General features: G+C 43.1%; 1 protein-coding gene across 4 annotated transcripts in view; it reads left to right on the top strand.

The window, feature by feature from the left end:
• The window catches only part of TSNARE1 (t-SNARE domain containing 1), a 565000-nt gene that overhangs the window by 40720 nt on the left and 497722 nt on the right, over positions 1–26558 (top strand). Inside the window, exon 1 of one of the 4 annotated variants that reach the window (XM_067558342.1) lies at positions 5351–5465. The exons of the other annotated variants lie outside the window; for them this stretch is intronic. The gene's annotated coding sequence lies outside the window, so the exon portion shown is untranslated. Of the gene's footprint in view, positions 1–5350; positions 5466–26558 lie in introns of those variants that run through there. 4 annotated transcript variants of the gene reach the window in all.

The following is a 26558-nucleotide window of genomic DNA, read 5'->3' as shown; positions in this document are numbered from 1 at the left end:
AGTGGTTTAAGACCAGTGCTTGGAAGGGGGTTACTGCCTGAAAGCAGAACCATGAAAAATCTCACAAACTTAGTAGCAAATGGGCAGAGCTCTCTAGAGATTGGCCTGGTTTAGCCCTCATCTTCTGCAGGATGCATGAGTTCATTCAAATAAATTGTCCTCAGTCCGAATGGTTGTGAAGAGAACCTTCCAAGTGTCAATCGAATGGCGAACCATTGCTGGGTTGTCTGCAGACTCAGGAAGACTTTTTCCATGCCTCTGCTGCTGTTCAGAGCTTTGCCAAACAGCTTTAGAGGACCCTGCCCAGGTTCATTCCGTGGGCGGCAGTGAAGACCTCCTCTATATCAGTTTAATGCTGCTGCAGAAAGCTATGTGCATTGACAGCGGTAGGCAGTGGTGATGTTCATGAAGGCTTTTGTGTGTAGAATATCAGACTTTTCCTCCTCATCCTTGCAGCAGGCAGGCGGCCCTGGAGATACATAACACTGGTCCTTCTCCCTTCCAGCAGCATGTGTATTTATGTGTGAGATTGTGGAGCTTCATATTTATCACACGTACTAGCTGGAGACTGATATCTAAAATGGAGCCCTAAGCAGGGTACAGGTACCCTGGTTAAGATCCCAGTAACTTCTCCCTTCGTAGCAGCTGGGGGTTCTCACCAGGTTGTTGTGCCCTTGGCCACACTATTGAAACATGCTGCCTTCTTTCTTTCCACATTTGCCTCTGGCTGCTAGGTGTCTGGTACCTTTTTCAAACCCTGCCTGAAAACATTTGTACTGGTATGGCCAGAATGCTTCTAGCCTTCACGGTTAAAATAAATATCAGACCTTTTTAAAGTCACAGCTTTCTGATTGTTTTCCTGCTTCCTACAAACATCCCCTTCCTCCCCCCCGTCCCGGTGCATTTCATTTGCAACATGATTTTAGCAGTCAGTGTTTCTCAGATCCAGTCGAGTCGATTCATACAGTCTGCTGTTTGAATGCTGGGGTTACAATATTCTGGTTACTGGATGTAGCATTTGTTTCTTGCACCAGCAATTCTCTGAACAGATGCTCCTAAAATCTGGTGGGAATTCCAGGGGTGAAAGAAGCTAATCACAATTAAAGGACCTTAGACAAAATTGCACTCCTCATGAACTGTTATAGCTAGACAAGAAAGCTGTGTATTTTGAACAGGAGTCCCTGCTTAGTAGAGGTATTGTTGTTATTAAGCCAAGGTCAGGGCCCAGTTGTGCAAGTCACTGTACAAATGCAGAGTAAAATAAAGTCCCTGCCCTGAAGAGGTTACGATCTAAATAGACAAGACAGATGGAAGGTGGGAAGAAAAGTGACTTGCCCAAGGTCACCTAGCAGGCCAGTGGCAGAGCTGGGAGAAGAAACCAGATCTCCTGAGTCCCAGTCCAGTGCCCTACCCACTAAATCACTGAGCATCTCACAGGTATTATTGTATAAGTATGCAGCGCACACATTTCTAGCCCTGATGGGTTGTAATGTATCAGGCATTTTAAAGTTGCCACTGGTCTCTCTTCGTCTAGCGGTGATTGTGTGGCACTTGTCCAAAGTCCTGGTTGTTAGACCAGTATAAATTTCAGTCTCTCTACTGTGGTCATACTTCACATTGACAGGGAGTAAGTGAAAGAAGTTAGGTATGAAATGGCTCCATCCTGCTGGCACCCAGCACTACAGATGATTTTGGTAGATTCCAAGGCCAGAAGGGACCATTGTGATAATCTGGTCTGGGTGCCTGTATCACACAGGCCATAGAACCTACCCAGAATAATTCCTAGAGCAGATCTCTTAGTAAAACATCCAATCTTGAATTAAAAATTGCCTGTGATGGAGAATGATAAAGGCTTGATAAATTGTTCCAGTGGTTCATTGCCTTCACTGTTTAAAAATGTCCACGTTATTTCTGGACTGAATTTGTCTAGCTGCAATTTCAGGTAGGAAAAAGTAAATGAGAGAGAGGCACTGACAACCTCCATCTTCTAAGTAAGTGACTTTATTCCTAACGAGGTGGCATACAGTCCAACAGATTGAAGACACAACAGGTAATGGAGGTTGAAAGGCCAAAAATTGAGGAGGGGGGGGGGGTTGGGATAACATCACTGAAAATGTTTTGCCTTTTTTTTTTGGTTTGAAATTCAAAACTTTGATAAAAAATCAGATGTTGGCAAGCTTCAAGCAGCTTAGGCTGAAGGAGCTGGATATGTAACAGATGAGGAATAGCAGCTGGAGTAGCAGTTTACCGGGCTTCACAGAAGGTAACATCTGCTTGGTTCTTGGCTTCCTTGTTCGAGACTTTTTTTGAAATGATGTTGATACAGACACGAATGGCGACTTTCAGTGGAAGTTTAAGGCCAGAAGGATTTCCTCAAGTGGTGGAGCTTAACAGAGGGGCCTGAATGAGGAGCTCATGTGACACCGGGGAGGGGAGGGAAGGGAGGCGGCTAGCGGGGAGTGGGAGAAGGCAAGGACGGGGGCAGAGAAGTGGAGCAAAGTGAGCAGGGATGAGGAAAGAAGTGAAAGCTGTTTATTGCACTGCAGTCGAAGAGTTCTTAGATAGAGTTGTTAAGCCAATCGTGTTAAATACGAAGTATCCTAGTTACGTCAATTTTAAAATTGTTAATAGCAGTTAATAATGATTTATTCTATTGAAAAACTCAATAATCTGGGATAGAATTTCTCCATGCATTGGCCTTCAGTACCTGAACAAATGTGGACAAATTGGAGAGAGTCCAGTGGAGGGCAACAAAATGATGAGGGGGCTGGAGCATAAGACTTATGCGGAGAGGCTGAGGGAACTGGGCTTTTTTAGTCTACAGAAGAGAAGAGTGAGGGGGGATTTGATAGCAGCCTTTAACTACCTGAAAGGTGGGGGTCCAAAGAGGATGGAGTTAGGCTGATCTTAGTGGTGGCAGATGACAGAACAAGGAGCAATGGTCTCAAGTTGCTGTGGGGGAAATCGAGGTTGGATATTAGGAAAAACGTTGTCACTAGGAGGGTGGCGAAGCACAGGAATGGGTTACCTAGGGAGGTGGTGGAATCTCCATCCATAAAGGTCTTTAAGACCCAGCTTGATAAAGCCCTGGCTGGGATGATTTAGTTGGGGTTGGTCCTGCTTTGAGCGGGGGATTGGAATAGATGATGACCTGAGGTCCCTTCCAACCTTAATTTCTCTGATTCTGTGGAAGTTTAAAATCTCTTATTTTGTTCAGGCCTTGCATTGCCTTGTCCAACACAGAGGCATAGTGGCGGATTTGTTCTTTCTAAGAAGCTTAATTCAACTTTAAACTTTTAAAATTAAAAAGAAAGAGATACCAAACTAAGAAGTCTCTGATAATGAATGTAACGTGAGAAACTGGAGCAAAGGTCAGTCTGCAGTAATGATGTTAAATGGGATATTCAGCTAAAAGATTCCTAATGTTTAAAAGCTGTTCCATCTTGTCACGCTTGAGAACCACTCTCAAATTGTTCAATCAAGAAGTGAATGGATTCAGTGGTCTATGATATGAAGTTGTGCACTCACCCTTCTGATGTCGAAGGCTTATTTTAATATCGAAGGTTAATTCATACCAGTGATTGCCATTATATGTTGCATATAAGATGTGCTTTACCTCACTAAAGTAATGTAGGTGGTAATTGGCAAGTTTTTAATGGTGGTCACTGTATTTGGGAGTTTATACATTTTTTAAATACTCAACTATATTTTCTGATTATAGCATGTCACCTAATCATTTTACAAACTGGTTTCAGTTTGGTTATTCGTTAGTTGGTACCAGAATAATTAGTTCATTGAAACCTTGAAACAAGGTGTGAATAAATGCATTGTCCGCTACCCGACCAGCAGGAATCATTAGTGGACAGACTGGTTTTGCGCATCCTGAGCCCACCATGATTTATTACTATTAAGAAAGAGAGGATTGGAGGTAGACACAGGTCAAAATGCAGCATGAACTTTCCTATAAGTGATGTTCTGTTCCGCCAATGATCACACCCCTGTACTAGTAGCTAGCATAGCCTCTTCCCTTCTGATACAAGTCCATACCCACCCACCAGCTACTTCAGATGAAATCCACAACCTTTACTGCTTTGTCCAGATGTTGTGTGTATATATCAGTGTTTGCCATATACATTAGATTTTTCCTTTACGGTGAACGTTTTCAACGTGTCCTTCCACCATTCCCGGAGCTCCATCCACTGGAGCGGCCTTGTGTAACTGGTTGGGGGAGTGGGTGGGGCACAGCTGCTTTGGAAAGCAGAGGGTTTGAAGCTGGTGGAGGCTCTTGGGGCTGTTGCAGTAGTTCAGGAACTTTGCAGTTAGGGAAAGTCCACCACTTCCTCCCGAAGGCACTGCTGAATGTGGCTTAGGAACCCTGGAGGCTACTCCTCCTCCTTGGTCCTCCTCAGAGAGTAGTTCAAGCCTGTCCTCTTGCTTGCTTCAGGAGCTGCACAGAGCACTGGGTGATTCGTGCTCCATTAACATTAGTGCAGTGATCCGTGGAATTCAGTTGCCTGATTTAGCTCCATGATTCGAAGGAAGATCATAAAGCATGAGATCCTTGATGGTTTTGAGTAAGCTGCTCCTCTGTCTAAAGTCCTTTTACAGTTGTATGGGGAATAGGATGCAATTCTGAAGCGGAGGGAAGGGAGACAGTTCAATGGGAGAATGAATAGCTATATGTCTTTCCATGTTTAGCCAGTAGAGACATGTATATCATCCTTCAATCTCTGTACTACTTGCTTCACAGTAGTAAATTCCTTGAACTGAAATATGGGATACATCCATTCTGCCCATGTACTCGCAGAGGAGTATTTTTCTGATACCTTGAAATATGACTGATGATCACAGAGACTTGTTTAGAGACATTTCTGAAAGGGTGAACGGACAGGAAGGGGCAACATGCTAATTGTAAATTAATTGTGGTTTCTAATAGCTCTGACCAGAGAACATCCACTAGAGATCAATTAGTTACTGCATCTTTTATTTTGCTTTTAAAAAAACATACTGCTAAATGATCTGTTGAGTCAAGGTCAGATAAAATTGAGTACTTAATGTGTTACAAACTCCCTTCTTGCAGAATGGTGGGCAAAACGGGCTGGGAAGCAAAATTGGGTAGGATGGAAAGCTTCAGTTTTTGTCCCGTTAACCCAGTAACCTGAGATATTAGAGCAGGCCTGTTTGGGAGAGTTAAATCATTATTATTTGAATTACCGTAGTGCCTGGTTGGAGACCCCAACAGAGATCAAGGCCCTGTTTTAGTAGAAACACACAGTGAGAGACAGTCTCTGCCTTGAACATCTTAAAGTCTAACTATGCAGTTCCAGTGTGGGAAGAGAGCATGGAGAAATGAAGGGACTTGCTGAGGATCATACGCAGGAAGTCCTTGGAGGAGAGACAAATTGAACTCACATCTTCTGAGTCCCAGTGCCTTTACTGCAAGACTGTCCTTCCTGTCATGACAGGTAAATCCATAGATATCAATCACTAAATAGCAGGAGATGCAGGTTCTAAAAGTAAGGGTCTAGATTCTGATAGCATTATTGATGTTGTGTAGCACCTTTCTCCATGAGTCCCGCTGGAACCATTGGGATTATCTGCCAAGTACGGTACTACTCAGGGTAAGTGGGGATGGCAGAATCAGGACCAGAACTAACAAATAAAAATGAAAAACAACCCCTTTGTCTGGTGGTCTGTCTATGAACTGAGGCTGAATGAATACAGACCCCACCGATCAAGATTCTGGCAAAGGTAACTTCATATATTCAAATAATTGACAAATCTTTCGCTAACCCCAAACCAATGAAGTACAGGGATATTATAATCTCATTACACAGATATGTTTTGGCCTCTGAATACAGCAGTACTGCCACAGAAATGGTCTGTTCATTCACTACAAGACTGACATTAGACATCTCAAGCTTATCTGAGCAAAATCTATTTTAGTGGCAATTTCTTGACACTGGAAGTTAGGTGTAGAATAATTTTTGGGGGGCTAACTAAAATGTGGGAGTAGCAAGTGGACTGTTTCACAAATATTTTGAATCGACATTGATAAGCGAGAGTGACCTTTAATAATTTCAAACAAAAGATTATCTGGGAGCTTTTTTCAGCAAATTGTCATTGCTTCTCTGGAGCGGGGAACAGGTGGAGAGTCTTTGGCTTTCATCTCATCAAAAAGAAGCGTAAGTTTTGGCGACAGAAGATCTGTAAATATTTTATAGAATTCATCAGGGAATCCATCTGGACGAGCGTTCTTTTTTTAGCCTTCAGTTGTCTTATAGCTTAATTTTATCCACAGAGGACAGCAATCTTAAAACTTCTTGAACTGACTTTGAAAATGTGTTTTGAAACGTCTCCTCACAATAATGGAATATAAGCATATATTTTTTTAGATCTATTTAAAATGGACCTATGCAGCCCCTTTGGCTTGTACACATTTCTTTATACAATAAAACCATTTATTTATAGCATATTATATACAGTAACCCGCAGAATCTAATTGATGTAACTGTTTTAATACTCAGTTGAAATAGCAACACTATCCTTTTTTTCATCATGACTATTTAATTGTTATAGGCCAGATTCTGCTGCCTTTGTTTACAGAGGGTACTACCTTAATCCTTGAATGGTCTCATGAAAGTAAAGGAAAATATACAAGGAATAAAATATAATTTAACATGAATATGTGTATCCCAATCTAGCCCCAGGCTCTTTAAAATTAATGGATTATTTTGATTTAATTGCTTAATTTATGTTTGGATTTACAGTAATTAAACTGTGCTTTAATTCCAGTGTTTTATTTCATTTCATGGCCTATGACTTGGGCATCATATATATTGCTTTAAAGGATCCCCTGACTGATAACAAAATCTCTCATTACTGTTTTTGTGGTTTCTTTTATTGTATTGAAAAGGAGATTTGGGTTCAAATTTGTTAGGAAAAAAAATCCATCAATTCTCTCTTTAATTTAAAGCTGGTGTTTTCCATCTTCCTACAGTAGATTTCTCTGTAAGGTTTTCCCAAACAAAATTAGTTGGTCTAGCAAATGATTAAAAAAATTAATTCCGATTAATCGCGAGATTAAAAAAAATAGTCACCATTAATCATAGTGTTAATTGCACTGTAAAACAATAATAGAATACCATTTAATTAAATATTTTTTGATATTTCATGTATCAGTTACAACACAGAATACAAAGCATACAGTGCTCACTTTATATTATTTTTTATTACAAATATTCGCACTGCAAAAAGATAAACAAAAGATAGTATTTGTCAATTCACCTCATACAAGTACCGTAGTGCAATCTCAGCAATCTCATTGTCGTGAAAGTGCAATTTACAAATGTAGAATTTTTTCTGTTACATAACTGCCCTCAAAATCAAAACAGTGTAAAACTTTAGAGCCTACAAGTCCACTTAGACCTACTTATTGTTCAGCCAATCGCTAAGACAAACAAGTTTGTTCATATTTATGGGAGATGATGCTGACCGCTGCTTATTTACAATGTCACCTGAATGTGAGAATGGCACTGCTGTAGCCGGCATTGCATGATATTTATGTGCCAGATATGCTATACGTTTGTATGCCCCTTCATTCTTCGACTGCTATTCCAGAGAACATGCTTCCATGCTGATGACAGGTTCTGCTCAATAACGATCCAAAGCAATGAAGACTGACACATGTTCATTTTTATCACCAGACTCAGATGCCACCAGCAGAAGGTTGATTTTCTTTGTTGGTAATTCGGGTTCTGTAGTTTCCACATCAGAGTGTTGCTCTTTTAAGACTTCTGACAGCATGTTCCACACCTCGTCCCGCTTAGATTTGGAAGGCACTTAAGATTCTTAAACCATGGGTTGAGTGTTGTAGCTATTTTTAGAAATCTAATATTGGTACCTTGTTTGCTTTTTGTGAAATTTCCAGTGAAATGTTCTTAAATTCAACAACATGTGCTGGGTCGTCATCTGAGACTGCCATAAAACAAAATATATGGCAGAATGTGTGTCAAATCTTGGAGCAGGAGACGTACAATTCTCACCCAAGGAGTACAGTAAAAAAAATAATTAATGCTTTGGTTTTTTAACGAGCGTTGTCAGCATGGGAGCATGTCCTTTGGAATGGTGGCCAAAGCATGAAGGGACATATGAATGTTTAGCATATCTGGCATGTAAATTCCTTGCAATGCCATCTACAACAGTGCATGCAAACTTTTAGGTGATGTAAATAAGAAGCAGGCAGAATTGTCTCCCGTAAATATAAATAAACGTTTGTCTTCGCAATTGGTTGAACAAGTAATGGGACTGAGTGGACTTGTAGACTCTAAAGTTTTACATTGTTTTCTTTTTGGTTGCAATTATGTAACAAAATCTACATTTGTAAGTTGCACTATAGTGTTTGTATGAGGTGAATTGAAAAATACTATTTCTTTTGTTTATCTTTTTTACAGCACAAATATATGTAATACAAATAATATAATGTGAGCACTGTATGCTTTGTGTTCTGTGTTGTAACTGAAATCAATATATCTGAAAATGTAGAAAACATCCAAAATATTTAATTAAATGGTATTCTATTATTGTTTAACTGTGTGATTAAAACTGTGATTAATCACGATTATTTTTTAAATTAAATTAATTTGTTTTGAGTGAATGACTTGATTTAACTGCATTTAGTTGACAGCCCTAAAAATAGGCATGAGCTGATGAGACAGTAGTCACAATATGAATAATAGAGGGGAGCTGGGAATTGCAGTATGAATTTAGATACTAATACATATAGATCCTTGAATGCATACTGTGGGGGTTTAGAAGGAGTCCTTCTCTTTGGGATTAACTAGCCATCATCGATCCATCCAGACTTGACTTTCTAATCAGTGATTTTAAAGCTTTATGAGCCTTGGAAGGTGTATAACGTGCCATGGGTCTGTAGTCCTAGGCAGCGTCAGTGACTGCAGTCACATCTCTTGAGTCAGTACTATGGAATACTTTGATTTTTCAGCAAAATGGAATATTTCCTTATTTTTCACTGGACGTATTATCCTCTGAGTATTACACAAGAGTATTTATTACCCCTGGCAGCTATAGGTTGAGAAGAAATTCATAGACTCTGGGACCAGAAGGGACCATCATGATCATGCTGTCTGACCACCTGGAGATGCAGATTGAAGGTGGATAGAAAGTACATCTTTTAGAAAGACATCTAATCTCGTTTTAAAGACTCCAAATTACATTGTTTCCCCCAGCTCTCTTGTTAAAGCGTTCCGGTGTTTAATTGCCCTCACAGCTAGGAAATTGTATCTTACTTCAAGGGTGATTTTGTCTAACTTCAGTTTCCAGCCATTAGATCTTGTTATGCCTTTGTCAGCAAGGTTGAATGGCCCTCCACTATCACATCTCTTTTTCATGTGTAAGTACCTGTACACAGTGATCAAGTCAGCTCCCAACCTTCTCTTTCCCCAGCTATTATAGCAGCAATCCAAATGCATTGAACTAGGAACCAGCCTGTTTCCATATGTAAGTGGAGAAATGGTCCCTCTGTTGTGGGTAGCTTTCCTGGTTCAGACCCTGCCCGGGTAGAGTTTGCTAGCAGAAGGATCTGAGTCCTTGCGCCAATTCCCTTTACCCAAAGGCCTGCCTGACCTTGAGGACTCCCCTTCCACCCCCCCCCCTGACAAGGCTGGGCCCAGGATTCCTGAGGGGCTTCACCCCCATCTTGTCGTGGTCACTTGGGACAGGGGCTAGGGGTGTCCCCACCCTGGGGCACTCTCTTTGCATCGGGTGGTTCCCTGACCCACTGATCATTGCATGTTGTTCACAGCAAATACAATTTATTAAACAGCAATGAATTTAAAAAAAAGAAAGCAATGGGGAAGGCTAAAGGTAACAGGTAATCCCGCACCCTGGCTACGGGGACACCACAAACAGCCGTCTCTGGAAGGTAAGGGAAATTCACAGCCTGCTACTCCCATGTCCCAGGCCCTGGCTGTGCTGCGGCGATCCCGCGGGTCGGAAACCTGCTCTGGTGGAGCCCCGACGTCCTCAGGCTCTAGGGGGCAAGAACCTTCTTCCCAGCATTGTCCCCACTCCTCTGCCGGTGGGGTCACAATCCCTCTCCCAGTCTGGCCTGCAAGACCTCTTGTCGGGGAGTGTCTCCCTGTGCTGGGCCCAGGGTCCCCCTCCCTGTCCCCAGCTGCTCACCGCACCCGGCTCCGGACAGCTCCAGCTCCACGCTGCCACCATGATGCTGCTGCTCTGCCTCCACTCAGCACCCCGGGCTCCTCCTTTGATTCTCTCTACTTCTGGCTCTGCTTTGGCTCAGCTCCCAGCACTGCTCTCTGGCTGCTCCTCTGGCTGCTGCAGCTCTGCTCCCAGCTCAGCTCGCGCACTTGGTCTCTCTGTAGCTCGGCCCCGCTCCAGCTCAGGCAGCTCCGGCTCACATAGAGAACGGGACCTGGGCTCCTGACTCCCTCATTGGCCTGCCTGCCCTGTCCATTGGGCTGACTGGGAACGTTGGCCTCTTCCCACTGGCCCTGGGCACTGTTGGTTTCAGGTCTTGATTTCTCGTCGGCCCACCCTCTTTCCTTTGGTACTAGGAGAGGGCCAACCAAAAAACCCCCGCCAGGTTTCACTAAGGGGCCAACTTTCAGGGATTCTGGAACTTTTTTTTTTCTGGGACCACCTTTGAAAATATTTCAGGCTGTGACAACCCCCCCCCCCCCCCCGAAAAAAGTGACAACTCCCCCCATGCCACCCACACCCCTATGCCATAGCACCCTTATTTCTGCACTGCTGCTGGGGGCGGCACTTCCTTCAGCCGCTGCTCTCTGGCCCCCTATATCTGCAGGGCTCTGGCTGTCAGCCATGCATGGGGGCTGACAGCTCGTGACCCCTCCATCATCTCACAACCCCTTGAGGGGTCCCGACCCCCAATTTGAGAACCCCTGAGCCAACAGTCCCCTCACACATCTATATTTGTAATAGAATTCTGCAGGAGGAGGCCGGCAGAGAGGTTCTCCATGTGCTAATCGTAGACCAGTCACATGGTTGCGGTAGTGCAAGAACCTTGACTTCACCCAGGGGGGATGGAGCACTCTGGCTACACAGAGACACACTTCAGATGAATAACACTTTGCATTTTTCATCTAAAGAGCTCAGAGCACTTCATTCTGAATTCTTACCACACCCGCTTCAAGTGGCTGTTTGTATCCTCATGTACTTGGGGAGTAAACTGAGGCACGGAGAGGTTTTGACTTGCAGCTAAGTATTCTCAGCACTCCTGAAAATCAGACCCAACAGCCAAGATTTTTATAAAAGGGAGCCCTAAATTTAGACTCCTAAGTCAGAATTTAGGCACCTGTATAGTAAGTGGCAGCTTTCATTGTCTTTTAATTGGAGCTGATAGGGGCTGAGTGCTTCTGAAAATCAGGTCACTTATATAGGAGCCTAAAGATGGATTTAGGAGATCAGCAATGGGCATTCATTTTTGAGAATTTTGGTCAGTGTGTTTAAGCTAAGCACCCAAAATTAGAGGTCACATTTGAAAACACTACTGTATGAGTCACTGTTTAGTAAGAGTCTGTCCCTGGCTTGAAGAGCTTACCGTCTAAATAGACTAGACAGAGAAAGGGAAGGAGAGGGAAAAGGTACGGAGATTTGAAGTGACTTGACTAATGTCACATGGTGGGGAAGTGGCAGAACAAGGATTATATAACTCAGGGTGTCTGACTCCCACTCCGTTGCCCTATCTACTAGTCCAAGCTGCCTATATTAATATGTGATGGCTACTATCTTGGCTAATTCCAGGGACTTCCAGAGTTAAAAGCATGAGTTTCTACAGCTTGACCTAAAGAGCCATGCTCCGTAGCTGGGCCTATGACAGACTCCCTTTCTCTGTGGATCAGACAAAGAGATGGACACACACTACACCCTGACCACCGGCTGGTTCTCTACATGGGCTATGCATCTATGCCAGAAATTCTCTTTCCCATTTGTGGTCCTACAGAGGAGAGAAAATTACCAGAACCACCAGGGATGGATACTGTAGAAGAGACTAGAATGCAAAGCAAACATACTCATAAATGATGCAAACCACTCCAGAATCTGATTGATTCTCTGATTTATTCTTATGTATCTCCTCTTTCCTTTCCTTCAGCGCATCACAGATGCCTATTTATTTTTCTTTGTCAAATCTCCTTTATTCACCATTCCTTTTTCTGCTGTTTCGCTTACTGTACATGCTATTTCACGCTTTTCATTTCATTCTTGAGATTTCAGTTTCATTTTCCAATAAAAACACTTTTCTTGAGCACAGGCAGCTTGTAGCTATAATTTTCCTGGATATTTTTTTCTGTCTGTATAGATTTGGACATCTTTCCTTTTTTTTTTTTTTTTGCAACATAACACCAGAGAAGGGTACAATAAGATATTTGAATTACAAGTTTTTTGGACCATATCCTAACTCCATTACAGAGTTTCCTTCCTTGCTATTTATTCACTTGTTTTTAAAATGACATTTTCTTAAAGGCTTGAAAAAGTTGTCAAACAAGCAAACAAAAAATCGTGTTTAAAAGTGCAGAATGGGAGGAAGAATATCCGGTCAAATCTGAAATTCCGTCCTATATGTGATATTAATTCACTGGAACAAACAAAACTAAACCAAACAACAATAATAAATCAGGGAGTATTAGGTTAAATGAACTGGATATAGAATAGCATTTATATTTATTTAATGTAATGTATGTATTTTCAACAGAATTATACCAAAAAAGAAAAAAAGGAAAGAAAGCAAGTTCTAGAAAAAAAAGATCTGTTTTAGGTAGTAGGTACCCTGGCCATTAATATAGAAAATGAATACAATTAAACAGCCAGCGAAACACAACACACCCCTTTCCTCATCCATCTGATGCTGCTCAGTGCTCATAGCCCTGTCTGCTTTCACAGCAGTGAGACAATCAGGGGAGTTGTCTCAAGGGGAGTTTGGGGTGCAACCCTCCAATGAATAAGCAGTTGAATCAGCTGGTTGTATACAATGTTGTTGTGCTTTAAAAATATGTTGGGTAAGGTCTCTTGTGGAAGCTTGTAATGTTCTGAACTTGATGGTCATTATGAGATACATGTATAGACTGTGGTTATGAATTTGTGTTTGTGTAAATATAAAGCTGAGCTCATAATTTGTGCTGTAGCATTCAGCTCCACCTCACAAGAGGGAGGTGGTCAGCCGTGCAAGGAGGGACTGCTTCTCCAGCCTGAGGAGACTAGCTCCAAGCACCTAGCATTGCACAACCCAGGAGAAGACAAATGATGGACCCATTCGAGTTAATGGATAGACACTGAAACTGAAAAGAAAACCCCAGTCTTGGAAAATTCTGAATAAGCATGAGTTGTCATGTCAGGAGAAGGAGGGGAAAAGCAGAGGTGGGGCGGGAGGTGAGGAGAAAGGGGAGAAAGCCTTTTAAAAGACTTGTGGCTCAAGTTTTTCATCCAGAAGCAAAGGGCTAGCACCTAGACGGGCTGTTCCTGAAATGCTGGATCCCCCTATGATGAGGGTACACTGAGAAACTGCTCAGGGACCATAGGGAGTATGTATTCGAAAAGAGAATTTAGCTAATATAGATGTGGGAAGCCTGAAGTTGTGCCTTTGTTTATTTCCTGCGTACCTTGTATGGTTTTGCTTTTCCTTACTTTTCATCTTTGAGTCTGTCATTTTTCTATTAAAGAACTTTTTATTTATTTTTACCCCAACTAGGGTCTGTTGTGGAATCTCCATGGAGTGTATGTGCCAAAATGAACGGATAACTGGGGGCAGGTTTCACTCCTGCGGGAGTGATGAACCAGAGGCGAATAGTTGGAGTGTTCGGTAGTTAAGAACTTGGAGTAGGCAGATCTGGGGAGACTGGGGACCAGAAGGACTGTTGGGGTCACCCTGCGAAGAGGAAGTAGGCTGGTGGAAGCCAGGGTGAGACCTTTATGCTTATAGGCTGCCTATTAGTGTCAAGGGTCTGAGCATTAAGGCACCCAAGGTTCCAGGACAGGTGGTCACAGGAACCCTTTACTTTTATGAGTGATCCCCAAAACATCACAAGCTGCAGTTCAGGAGCAAATAGTAGTATTCCCATTTTACAGAGACATAAACTGAGGCACAGAGATTAAGTGACTTGTTCAAAGCTGATTGGTGCCTCCATGTCAGATGTGGGGTTAGAACCCATTAGTTCCTAGTGTCAAATCCTATATTTATTCCACTGAGATGACATTTGTCTCTATATGTTAGAACCTATAGCATAGACAAGTTTTGAAATGATATCAACATTAGGTTAAAAGGCCCTTATGATTGAGGGCCTAAGATGAGCCAGTGAAGCATGGATGAAGGGTATGTGTGTGCATCTGTCCTTCCTTCCTGAAATAAAACACTGAGCATTTGGCTAGAGTAGGACCCCAGAAGTGTTTTTGCTTTCCTCTGAAGTGTTAGCCTCGGGCCATAGCTGGAAGCAGGAAGCCAGGCAGGAGAGAGCAACAGGTCTGCCCTGCTTGAGTTGCTCTGGTATTTGTGTGCGATGGTGATAGCCAGCCAGCCAGCCATCAAAAAGCAGCAAAACAGAGTGTGATTATGTTTGCTGTAGTGCAGTGGGCAGGCTGCTGGTGCAAAGCGGTGCAGAGCGCTTTGGGGTGCGTGTGGTGAAGTGCAGGTTTGAGGCCCGGTGCAGCTGTTCGCATCATATCCGTTCAGGATGGCAAGCTGAGCATTATTAAGGCCCATAAACAAGGAATTTTGGAGGAAAAATCTCTTGCCAGGGGAAGTTTTTCCCAGCCCTATTTCCTCCTCCCTGTGACAATGGGAAGTATTCAGCTGTATCTAGTCGGAGAGCAAGGCTGTTGGTGCAGGTGAATGTCCTGACTCTGCTTGTGTGCTCCCTCCCCCAACCGTCCACGGGCTGTGGTTATAGTGTGATGTTTTTGTGAGCTGCATATGGAGAGGGGCCCTTCTACTCCCTTTCTCGACAGTGGGAGTTTGCTGGCTTCTAATTTGCTTTTCCGGTGCTTCTGCATAAACAGGATCTCACTGTACCAGGTCAGAGAGAAAAACAACCCTTCTCTCCCCCCCCACACACACAGGCAAGCCGTGGAGGTTGCAGGAGAAGCATTAGCTAGTGCCAAGGGAGATGAGCCAAACCGGTTCACTCTAAAGGAACCTGGGGGTATCCAAACAACTCTGCTGTCATGGCCGTGTGCAGACCTGCCAGGCTTCCTTGGGGAACTGCTAATGCCAGTTACTCTGAGCAAATGCACTCTTCAAGGTTACTTTTTTTGGCCTCCCATAACCCCTCCCTTGAAGATCAGACCATTGCCTTCCCCCACCCTCCAGTTCTATCACCTCTGCCCTCGCTTGTGCCCGTAAAGCCACTCTCCTTCCAGCTGAGCAGAACTGGATGATGTACCCCACTGTCCCAGAGCCCTCAAGGGGCATGAGGAAGCCCATTGGAGCGTATTACCATTGAATGTAGTGGTAAGAGGACTGGGCAGTGAAACACCAAGGGTTCTAATGACGTCTTTCTGGCTAGATCTCAGGCCTGTACACGTCCTTGAGCTCTCTGCTGCTTCTGGGACTAGATCACACTTTTTCCTTTAGATCATGTATCTTCTCTCGTATTCCACCACATTGTCCTCTCTGGGTTCTCCTGTCCCCCCCGACTGCTCCCTTTTAACTGGTGGTCTACCTTTCTTTTCCACTGCTTGCAGGACTCTCTGCTAGACCCCTTCTCTCTCTAAACACTTTTCCCATGTGACTCGATCCAATCAAAATGTGTTTTGGTTTATCATGTGTATTATAGCAGCACCTACACACCCCAACAAAGATCAGGGTCCTGCTCTGCTAAGCGCTATATATACACATGGTAAGACACCGTCCTTACCCTGAAGAGCCTATAGTCTAAATAAATGAGACAGACAAAAGTGTTGGAGGAAAAGCAGAGGCACAGAGAGGGGAAGTGTGGAAGATCTTCCAGCAGATCAGTTTCAGAGCTGTGAGGAGGACTCGGGTATTCCTACCCACTGGACCCAGGCTGTGGTTGTTTCAGAAGGCAGGCTGTCTGGGGATGACTCAGTGAAACTCTCCATGTCCTGTCTCATTCCCATGGCCTGATTCTCACAGATACTGATTTCAGCTGGAATTGGAGATGCTCAGCGAGAGCTGTTAACACTCTGCTCTTCTGGAATTCAGGTCTTCCGGAGCCTACCCGTCCCTGCTTCCTTTCTTCTCCTTTTCACACCCACCTCCCAATCCAAACACTTTAAATAAACAAAGAAAAAGGGGGACTGGGGGGCATGATTTCTAGAGGTTTTCTTAATATTGGGACCTGAAATTTTTAAATCAGTTCACAAGGAGTGGGAAGAAAAGCTGCGAGTTTTGGGAGAGAAATCATTTTCCATGTGTATCCCTTTTAATACCTTTCCATTTGACTTTCCTTCCCTTTCCCCCTTGTTTTAGTTAGTTCCTCAACTTACCAATAACGAGGAACTAGCTTTTTGATAATGGACATTCGGACTGAGGCTTTGTCTTCATTGCAAAAAAAAAAAAAAAAGAAAAGAAAAGAAAAAAGCGTGTGTTACCTGGAGATAACATCTTGAGGTGAAATCCTCATGAAGACATGTAGCTAGGCAAGGTCAAGCTTATACCCGCTCTGCCCCCCATTTGGGGTTGACCTCAACCAGCTACATCAAGATAAATTTAAAACTTCAGTGCATTGTCTCCACTAGTATTTTACATCAGGGTAGCTAATTTGATGTAAAAACAGCTGTTTTGCAACGAAGACATAGCCTGAATTGATAGGTGGAAGCTGATTAATAGAGTCTCTTTTGTCCGGCATTCCTTCCATTTGCTTTGTCAAGTCAGAGATTTTAGAGACTTTTTTTTTGGTAGAGCACTTACTGTTCAAGTCTTGGTGTTTTATCTCTTCTGTGACTCAGTTGCATTAGTGCGGTGTTAGTTTTTCCCCTTGATATTCACGCATAGTTTCCCTTGACGCTATCAGGCGCTGTCTGGGCATATCAGTGGGAGAATAAATCTGTAAGCATGCAGCTAACAACACCTGAAGTAGAACCTCTGGAAGCCAGCTGAGATGAGGCTTTTCATCTTCTCCAGTTTATAATTGACAACCTATTCCTTTTTGTGTAATGCTTGGCAGGACTGACAGATATGGTTTTCTTGGTATTATGTCAGCACATATGTTTACTTTGCACAATGGAATCTGTCTCAGCCTTTTTCTGGATGATCTTGGTCCTCTTTTGGACACACACATCCAAAAAAAAAAATGCATTGCAGTTATTATAGGTTGTTTAAAACAATGGCTGACTGATAATGAGTTTGCCTTCTTAGGCTACCTGTTGTTGTCAGCAATCTTCCCCATGTCCGCCATACATTCTTTGATGAAAGAGCCTTTAAGAGAGAAACTCCTTTTTTGACAGCAAAACACTTATAACAAGAAGATCTATCCACTTATCTAGTCCCTCTGTCACCTCTTTCCTGGTTGATGTGGGTATGTTCTCCACAGTGTAGAAGTATGTTATCCAGTGCTTAGTTGAATTCATTATTGAGGAACTCAGATGCTGGGTTCTTCCACCATTTCCGTTGGGTGACTATTTCCCATTCTAAAAGATTCTACTATCTCACTCAAATTAACCTTCACTTTGTACGCATTAAATTTCCTTGGATCATCCTCACCATTCTTCTCCCTCCTGCATCTTCATACCTTTTCAAGTAACTGCAGAGAGTTATCCGATCCAATTTATTGGTAGTTTGGCCAAACTGTGCTGCATATATTTCTTTAAATCCTTTCTGATAAATTGATGGGTATCTTCAAAACATTAGGTTTAAATAATTCTTTTCCTTATAGTTTGCAAAGCTTGTTTCTTGCATACGGGCATTCCGTGTTACCATAATTTCAAATAATTGCTTGCGTGATTGACAGGAAACAGCAGTGCTTGCTTTTGTCACTTGGTGGTGACAAAAATGTTTTAAAAAATTGTGCCACTCTTATGAAAAAAATATGTATTAATCTGTAACATTCGAAACAAAGGCAGACCAAGCCCTGCATTACTTCATGATTTCAGGAGAAGAACTTCCAGTCCTAATACAGCAAAAACAACGAGAGTCCTGTAGCACCTTAAAGACTAACACATTTCTGCGGGCATAAGCTTTCATGGGCTGTAACCCACTTCGTCAGATGCATGAAATGGAAATCACAGATAGGAGGTGTGTGTGTGTGTATACACACACACACACACCCAAGGGTAAGAAACAACAATGGGAAGGGCAAGTGCTAACAAAGTCAATTCAGTTAGAGTAGATGAGGCCTATTCACAACCATTGATTAGGAGGTGAGAATGTGTGAACAGTGACAATTACTTCTTGTAATGAGATAACCATTCCAAGTCCCTATTCAGACCCAGTCTGATTGTGTGTTCCATATGAGTTCCAGCTCTGCAGTTTCTCTTTGAAGTCTGTTTTTGAAGGTTTTTTTGTAGAAGTATGGCAACTTTCAAGTCAGCTGTAGAGTGTCCTGGGAGATTGAAGTGCTCTCTAGCTGGTTTATGGATGTTACCATTTTTTATGTCTCCTTTGTGTCCATTTATTCTTTTGCGCAGGGACAGTCTGGTTTGGCCAATGTACATGGCAGAGGGGCAGTGCTGGCACATGATGGCATATATTACATTAGTAGATGTGCAGGTGAATGAGCTCCTGATGGTGTGGCTGATGTGGTTAGGACCTGTGATGGTGTCACTAGAGTCGATGTGCGGGCAGAGCTGGCAATGGGGTTTGTTGCAGGGGTAGGTTCCAGATGCTGTGAAATGAGGCAGGGGTCTTACTAGGGTTCCTAGGGTGTTAAACCAGAAACCACCATCTCTAGATCTCCTCCCCTCCCCTCACAAATCTCACTTCTTCCCCAAGGCCTAAAAGAACACAGAAAATCCCTCAAAGCATCAGACACAATGAGAACAGCTCCATGTGCTTCATCATGCTTCGAGTTTCATCTGTTCCTTGCCTGTTTATATCACAGTACTCCTCAGGACAGGGGCAGTGTCCTTTTATTTCTGTGTAAAATGCATAGTGTGCTGTGGGTGCTACAAACGGCTGGCAAACTAAACGGAGTGGCCATGGGCTGACAGGCCATAGGGACTCAATTCCCTCTTATCCCCAGCAATAGTCCCTCCAGATTAAGTTTGAAACATGATGAACTGGGCACAACCAAAGATACATTTTAAGAGGACTAAACGTAAACGTATACACCTAGGAACGAAGAATCGAGGCCATACTTACAGGATGCGGGGGATGCTATCCCAGGAAGCGGTGACTCTGAAAAAGATTTGGGGCTCCTGGTGGATAATCAGCTGAACATGAGCTCCCGATGTGATGCTGTAGCCAGAAGGGCTCATGTGTTTGTGGGATGCATAAACAGGGGAATCTCAAGTAGGAATAGAAAGGTTATTTTCCCTCTGTATTGGCACCGGTGAAATACTGCGTCCAGGTGCTGAGGTCTGCTACTGACTGGCTAAGACGGCACGCTCAGCTAGTGCATGATGCTAACACATGCTGTCAATTTTTGTCACCTTATTCTCCTCCTCATCCACCTCTTGTGTCTTGTCGTTCAGACGGTAAGCTGTATGCGGCAGGGACTGCTATTTACTGTGTTGGTACAGGCCTATCCTAGCACAATGAGTTGATCTGATTGAAGCCTTCAGGCACTGACACTCTTAGTATTAAATAATAGGTCACTGGGGAGGGGGGTGTCATGTACCGTCTATTCCTGTGTGCCTTTGATAATCAAGAGCATCGGAAAATCCCTATTACTCTGCTTTGTCGTTGCCATATTTCAGGAACGGTATCTTTTGCTGTATTCAAAGCACAAGCACTTTACTTCACACCAATCTCAGCTGTGATTGGGGGTGAGAGGAAATGAGGGAAACAGCTTGAAAATCAGTTCCTCTCAGTCAGCCATTTGAAAACTGGCCTTTCCAACGCCCACTCAGGAAAGCCTGGTGTTGAAGAGCACTCCTGTGGCAGAGGGAGGGGGAAAACAAGGGATCAGGTTGTTTAACTCCCCTTCCTCCACTGTCTCTAATGAGCGCTTGTATTATGCAACGTCTACACTGACACTGCGGCGACCTATGTACGTGGAGGTGGAATTATGAAGTAGATGTAGCACGCAATTTACATCGGTGGGAGTGATGGTTTAGTGTAGACGCTTACAGAGTTACGTTGACCTAATTCTGTAGTGTAGACCAGGCCTTAAAGAAATCCAGATTAAAACGATATGTGCGGGGAGAGAAGTGATCAGAGAAATTATTCACCTATTTAGATGTCCCTTCTTTTCCTCCCTTTATTGCTCATAATAATGAATCAGCTTTTCCGTACTAGTTAAGATCTTCTCTGAAATATGGCAGTGCTGGATTTACGCCTTTTAATGATTAATTAATTAATGCCTTTTAATTATTTTGTTATATTTAGAGGGACTTATCCTTCAAATCCTTTGCATTTCATAAAGGATGTTGTTGTTTTTGAAATCCTGACTGAACTGCGTACTTTTAAAGTTTGTTTCTGTCTCTGATATCCTGTGTGCTAACTGACAGCCCAGTAATTCTGTGGCACCTGGTGGGGGGGAGGGAATGCTTCGGAGAAAATGAAAGCGTGTTTAACGTGGTGGAAATAGAAGAAGGAAAATGATGGCGTGGGTAGGGCACAGCACTGTTTTGTGAATGGTATAATGGACGGAGCCGTAGGGGCTTGAATTAATCAGAAGGGTTAAATTATGAATACATTGATTGGGCTTTAGGAACCAGGTTGTCGTCCCGTGTTCTGATCGCCGTTCCACTGCTGACTCACTGTGTAGTCTTGGTCAAGCCACTTCACTTTGTCTGTGAAACGTGGCTATTACTTTATTCTTTCCATCCCAGGTGTGTTCTGTGTACATGTGCCAATGAGTGGACTGGGTTTAGCCTGGTTGCTAGACTCCGTCTACAGCTTTAAAAAGTCGCTGCGTTTATGTACTGTGGTGGATGCGTTCTCAGTGAAGGGCACTCTGTAAATTCATTGGGAGAAGTAAATAAGAAATTTGTACTTGTGATCTGAGATTCCAGAAAGAGGTGAAGGCCTCTGCTGGGTGGGTTAAAGAGCAGCTGTAGGAGCACAGCTGGCGGAGAAAGGGGAAATGTTGGAATAGATCTGGTTCTGTCCAGCAGGAGGCAGCGTAGAGCACAAGCTCACCCTCCTCTTTTCGAGGAGAGATTTGTATATAAGATCTGTGGCTGTAAGCGTTAGCTGGATGCAACGTTTCTGACATGTGTGAAGATCTGTGCGTAAATGTTCCTGCTATGTCATTCTGACAGCTCTTCAAATGTGTCTGTGGTTTGATTTTTTTGGCATCCAAGTGAGGGAAAAAGAAGTCAGACTCACATAAATTAGGGATAGAAATGGTCTCTGTTGCCTGTCTACCCTCCCTTGCAGAAAGTTCCTTGGTGCCTTTGTCCCGACCAGCATTAAATTACTCCAGTGATGGCATTTGCATGTGGGTGGGAGAAGACTATTTCACAGTCTAAATGATCTCACCCTTCAGAAATGTTACCTGTTATTCATCCGTATTTTTCCTTTGCTCGATTCCACCCCATTATTCCTAGATATTACCTCCTGAGACCATATTTAACAACTCTCCTCCCTCTTTACTTCTTACAACTATTTGGAAATATTTAAAGGGAGTATCTTCCACTAGTTGTTAGGTAACAATAACCATTCCGTTATCCTTCATGTCCTCCAAAATGCTTTAAAAGCACAACCTGATTCCCAAACAGGGTAGGTGCGTGGTGTTATCGCCATATTTTTAGTAGGGAATGTGAAGTAAAGATGTTAAGGGAGTTGTTCACGGTTTTCCAGTAAATCATTGCTCCAGCACTCCAGAGTTCTTATGTCCACGTTTTTCCATTCGACCATGCTACTTATTTATAGAGCCCTGTGTGGATAAAAAAATTTGTATCTGCATCTGATCCACGATCCGCAAACATGGTCCGCGGGCGCGCCCCCACTTCTACTGCTCACTTGTAATTGCAAGTGCAAGGTTTCCGAGAAGCTCCTCAAACACAGGTTTATACCAACATGGATACTCTTCTTTGAGAAGTCTAAGTAAGTAGATCCCTGCAAATCTGCAGATATCCACTTTATATCTGTGGATGTCCTTGGAGAACGGTCTGTTTAGTGGTTGGAGCAGAACATCTAGATTTAGTAATCCACTATTCTGTTATTTTAAACACGCAGTTTGCAGATGTCTCCTTTCCACGAAATGCCTAATGCCTTGATTCCCAAACAGAACTATGGACTAAACACCTGCGTGTATGTGTCTACAATATTTTCCTCACTGGCTCTTTTATCCTGTTGATATCTGATGCCAGTGCACAAACGCTGATTCTATTTATTATTTTGAACAAATGTACACCCCCCGGCTCCATTCACTTCTGCATAAGGATCATCCAAAATTAATAGCTTTGCTCCATCTATATAAGATCATATCACAGAGCCTGATTCCCACCCCTTTCTTCCCTCTTCCCCGTTCGTTTACAGCAGCTTTGCATTAATATTCATAATTCATAACCGGCGAAAAGGAAGATGAAGCCTGGATTCCTGAACTGACTTGAAATTTAATTTTGCTGTTCACTGAAATATGTAATACTTTTGTGTTTGCTTAGTGCGTTGATAGATTAAGCCCGTTCTACATGCGGGGTTCACAAAAAAACAGACAACATGGCACGAAACGGCAAATAAAAGACGTCAGTACAAAAAAACTGACAGATTAACCCAGGCGACGGCTCGGTGCAGCAATGGTGGGAGCATTCTGGTAGTAAACTATTTTCTCTTCCTCTTTCATTTTCTCCTGGAAGTAAGAGAGAGGGTGTATGACCATTATCTTGGCTTCAGTGAGAACAGAGCATCACACCATGGCTAGATGAACTGATAATGCCTTTCATGAGCAGATCTCAGAATTGTTTTACTGCCATTATCTAAGCCTCATAGCTGCTGTAGCCCTGTTGGTTGATGAGCAATAGAAGCTAGTGTTTAGAGGTCGATGGCTTCAGACTCCAGCAGTGTCTTCCGTATGCTGCATAAAAGATGACGGATTACTCTTTTATCCTCCAAGATATTCTCTCTCTCTCTCTCTTCCTCCTTGTTGGGCCACACTATTGAACTAGCCACCAAAGTATCCTAAAAACCAAACTGCTCCTCTGAGGGGGGAAAAAAAAAAAGTCTTGTTCCCGAGAATAGACTTGTAAACTCTCTGCTTATTTTGCCTTGCTACTAACCCCGAGAACCAAGCTGCTCCATTACATCCAGTCTGTGGAGGGACGTCAGTGGAACTTTTGTGATGTCACTGACAATGTCTTCTGGCAGCCCCAGTGGCTACCCTTGCTTCTCTGAAGTTGAAATGGTCAGCACTGGGGTCTGCAGTGATGGCCAAACGAGGCCCAATACCTTCAGTGCAGAAAGTTCGAGCAGTCACCTGACTACCTGACAACCCACCGTTCCAGTCTGCCCAGCAGGCACAGTTAGCCGGATAACTTTAGTTCCATTCTGGGGAAGACACATTGGGCCGTGGAAGAAAATGGGCCTGTGTACTCATCTGATTAGTAGTTCTGACATAAAAGAAACACAGTTTACTTCTCTGTTGCTTCTAACCTGCCTCTCACAGTTTAAATAATTACTTCTCCATTCTTGGTCTCTATTCAGTCGATATTTAAGTCCCTCTGAAAGTTCTGTGTCGGCTGGGCTACCCGCGGGAACCCTGCTGTCTTGATTTTTTTTTTTTTTAAATCCTGTTTGTGGCCCCTCTCTTCCCAACCTTTGACTGCTTGCCTGTCTTTCTGTCTGTCAAAGCCCCCTGAAGTCAATGGAAGTGTTCAGACTGGGCCTTAGGTGAGCGCCCTTGGGACCGGAGCTGCCTCTTATTGAATGTCAGGAAAAGCCCTGTGTGAGATGGGGCTGGCATAACCAATTGATGATAAATCTCCTGGGCTGATTGCTGAGAACCAGATTTGATCAGGCAGAAGCAATCCGTGCTGAGTCCTCATGGAATTACAAAGCGACAGACGTAGAAATGAAAGAAACTGTCAATCCAGAACTAAAAGATTATAGCCCTCATCTGTGGCCATCAAAATAAGAGGTACAGAGGTGACATGCATGCTGTCACCCACCGTACCTGTCTCCTTAAGACACTGCAGGGGTCTTATCTCAATACTCCATGGTGACTTCAGTACTCACCTTATTAGCCTCTCCGCTTGAGCCAACCTATCCTGCTCCTGGGAGTCATGTGCAATGATGGCCACAATGAACAGATCAAAAGCTGCCAGTTACTTTGCAGGATTTAATTGCTGAAAGAGAGATTTTCGTGTTAAGAAGGAAAGATGTAATGTCCTGAAAGGAGCTTCTTCATGTTTCTGACCAGGTCTTTGGAACAACAAAAGAAACAGCTTCCCCCAGAGTATCTATACTGGATTTTACTTTGAGCCCAGTGCATGCTGGTTTAGGATTTCAGGTATCTGCATAGCACTGACTAAACAGTCATAGCAGCCACAATCAAGTGTTTGTGCTTTGAATCAAGGAGTTCCCAGTCACCTGGGACACCCCACGTACCTTACTGATCCCTGTAGAACAGTGGTTTTCAACTGGTGGTCTGCGGACCCCAGGGGTTTGTGAAAGGTTATCGTTACCATAGAATAGCGGTTTTTAATCTGTGGTCCATGGACCCCTGACGGTCCACAGATTGTCTAAGATTCCCAAAGTGGTCTGCACTTCCATTAAAAAATTTTTAGGGGTCCACAAATGAAAAAAGGCTGAAAACAACTGCCGTAGAATCTCCTAAAGATCAAGCTGTTTTGTATAGACTTCTAGCTATAAAGAGCACACCCAGTCTCTCACCAGCATTGAAATTATCTTGGAAACCAAAGTGTGGGGGGAAAAGGGGAGAAGGAAATACACCGTATTATCTGGCTATCTGTCCACCCTGCCCCAATACGCTTGGGCCACCAGTTCTGGATAACCACACTGAGCCATCATTTGCTTCAAGTGATTTTGAAACGTATTGCTCCTAATCTTGCCTTGTACAAAACCATCAGAGAATAGAATGTTAATATTACAAACATCACAAAAGAACAAAAAGCATAAATTAGCTCAAAGACACTTTTTTCTTTTAAAGTCCTCCCCTACAGCTATTCTGATTGACCTCTGACACATGCGGTATGAACTCAGCAAGAGCTTAGGAAGTTGGGCAATTATACTAACTCAGCGTTCAAACTAGTCATTTTTAAAAGAACTCTAACAATAGGGCTTGTCCATAAATTCAGGATCTCTGAGGGAAGAGAGTGGTATTTCTCCAGGTGATGTTCTGGAACAATTCCGTTTTTTTAATAATTGAATAAATCCCTGAAAACAAAAGCCTGGAAAGTGGCACGACGTCAGCATAACCAACAGATTGAAGCCTGGGGAACAAACCGTTGAAAAGGACTTAGAATTGGTATTAATATTATGCAGATATAGGTAGCATATCTTACCCAATGATCTGAGAGCATTTCAGTGATAGTAAGTTTAGCTTCACCCACATCCTTGTAATGCAGGTCAGTGTAAATTTATCCATGTTATAGGTGTGAAAAATTGAGATTTAGGTGTACGGTCAAGATTTTCAGAAAATGCTCAAAGTGGTTTGTGGTCTGGAAAACATGCCTTCTTATGCAAACCTAAAGAAGATCAATCTATTTAGTTTATCCAAGAGGAGGTTAAGAGTCAATGTGATCAATCTGTTACCTGCAGGGGGTAGATACCTTGGCTCTTCAATTTAGCAGACAAAAATATAGTAAAATCCAAGGGCTGGAAATGGAAATCTGCAGAGTTCAACCTGGAAATAAGATGCATGTCTTTAATTGTGTGGAGGATGTGGTTGATACTTCTTCATTTGGAATCCAGAATGGGTGCCTTTCTAAAATATATGCTCTGGTTCAGCTACGGACTGTAGAGTTGGATGCAGGGATTAGTGGGTGAAATTCTCTGGCCTGCGTTATGTAGGAGGTAGACATGATGGTCCCAATGGTTCCTTGTGGTCTAAAATCTATGAAGAAGAGTCTCAAATTGGTCACCCAAAAAATGAGGCAACCACTGTCACAAGTCACTTCTGAAAGCCACGGTGTAAGAGACTTGCCCAGGGTTTTACAACAAGCCTTTAGCAGAGGTGGGAACAGAATGTGGAAATTCAAACTCCTAGCTCTATACTGTGTGCAGCAGTTTTATTCAGCCAAAAACGTACCTACTTCATGGGGATGTTGAGGCCTAATTAATGTTTGTAAAGTGTATTTTGATCCTCCCCTGGACATCACTAGAGCAGCGTGAGGAACTGTATTTGTTGTTCTCTGTCAGTTACGCTTTTTTAATTGGTTCGTGTCTTTTGACTCGTGCACTGAGTCTTTTTCACTGCAGCTTCTCTTGTCTGGATTCTCGGAGTTTGTTCTGCCTTCTGGCTGTTGGTCTATTGCAG

Source organism: Emydura macquarii, unplaced genomic scaffold (genome assembly GCF_026122565.2).
Source record: "Emydura macquarii macquarii isolate MOO-44397 ecotype Brisbane River unplaced genomic scaffold, CSIRO-AGI_Emac_v2 contig_1947, whole genome shotgun sequence".
NCBI lineage: Eukaryota > Metazoa > Chordata > Testudines > Chelidae > Emydura > Emydura macquarii.
The sequence above is the reverse complement of the archived record's forward strand: the minus strand, read 5'-3'. Positions and strand labels throughout refer to the sequence as shown.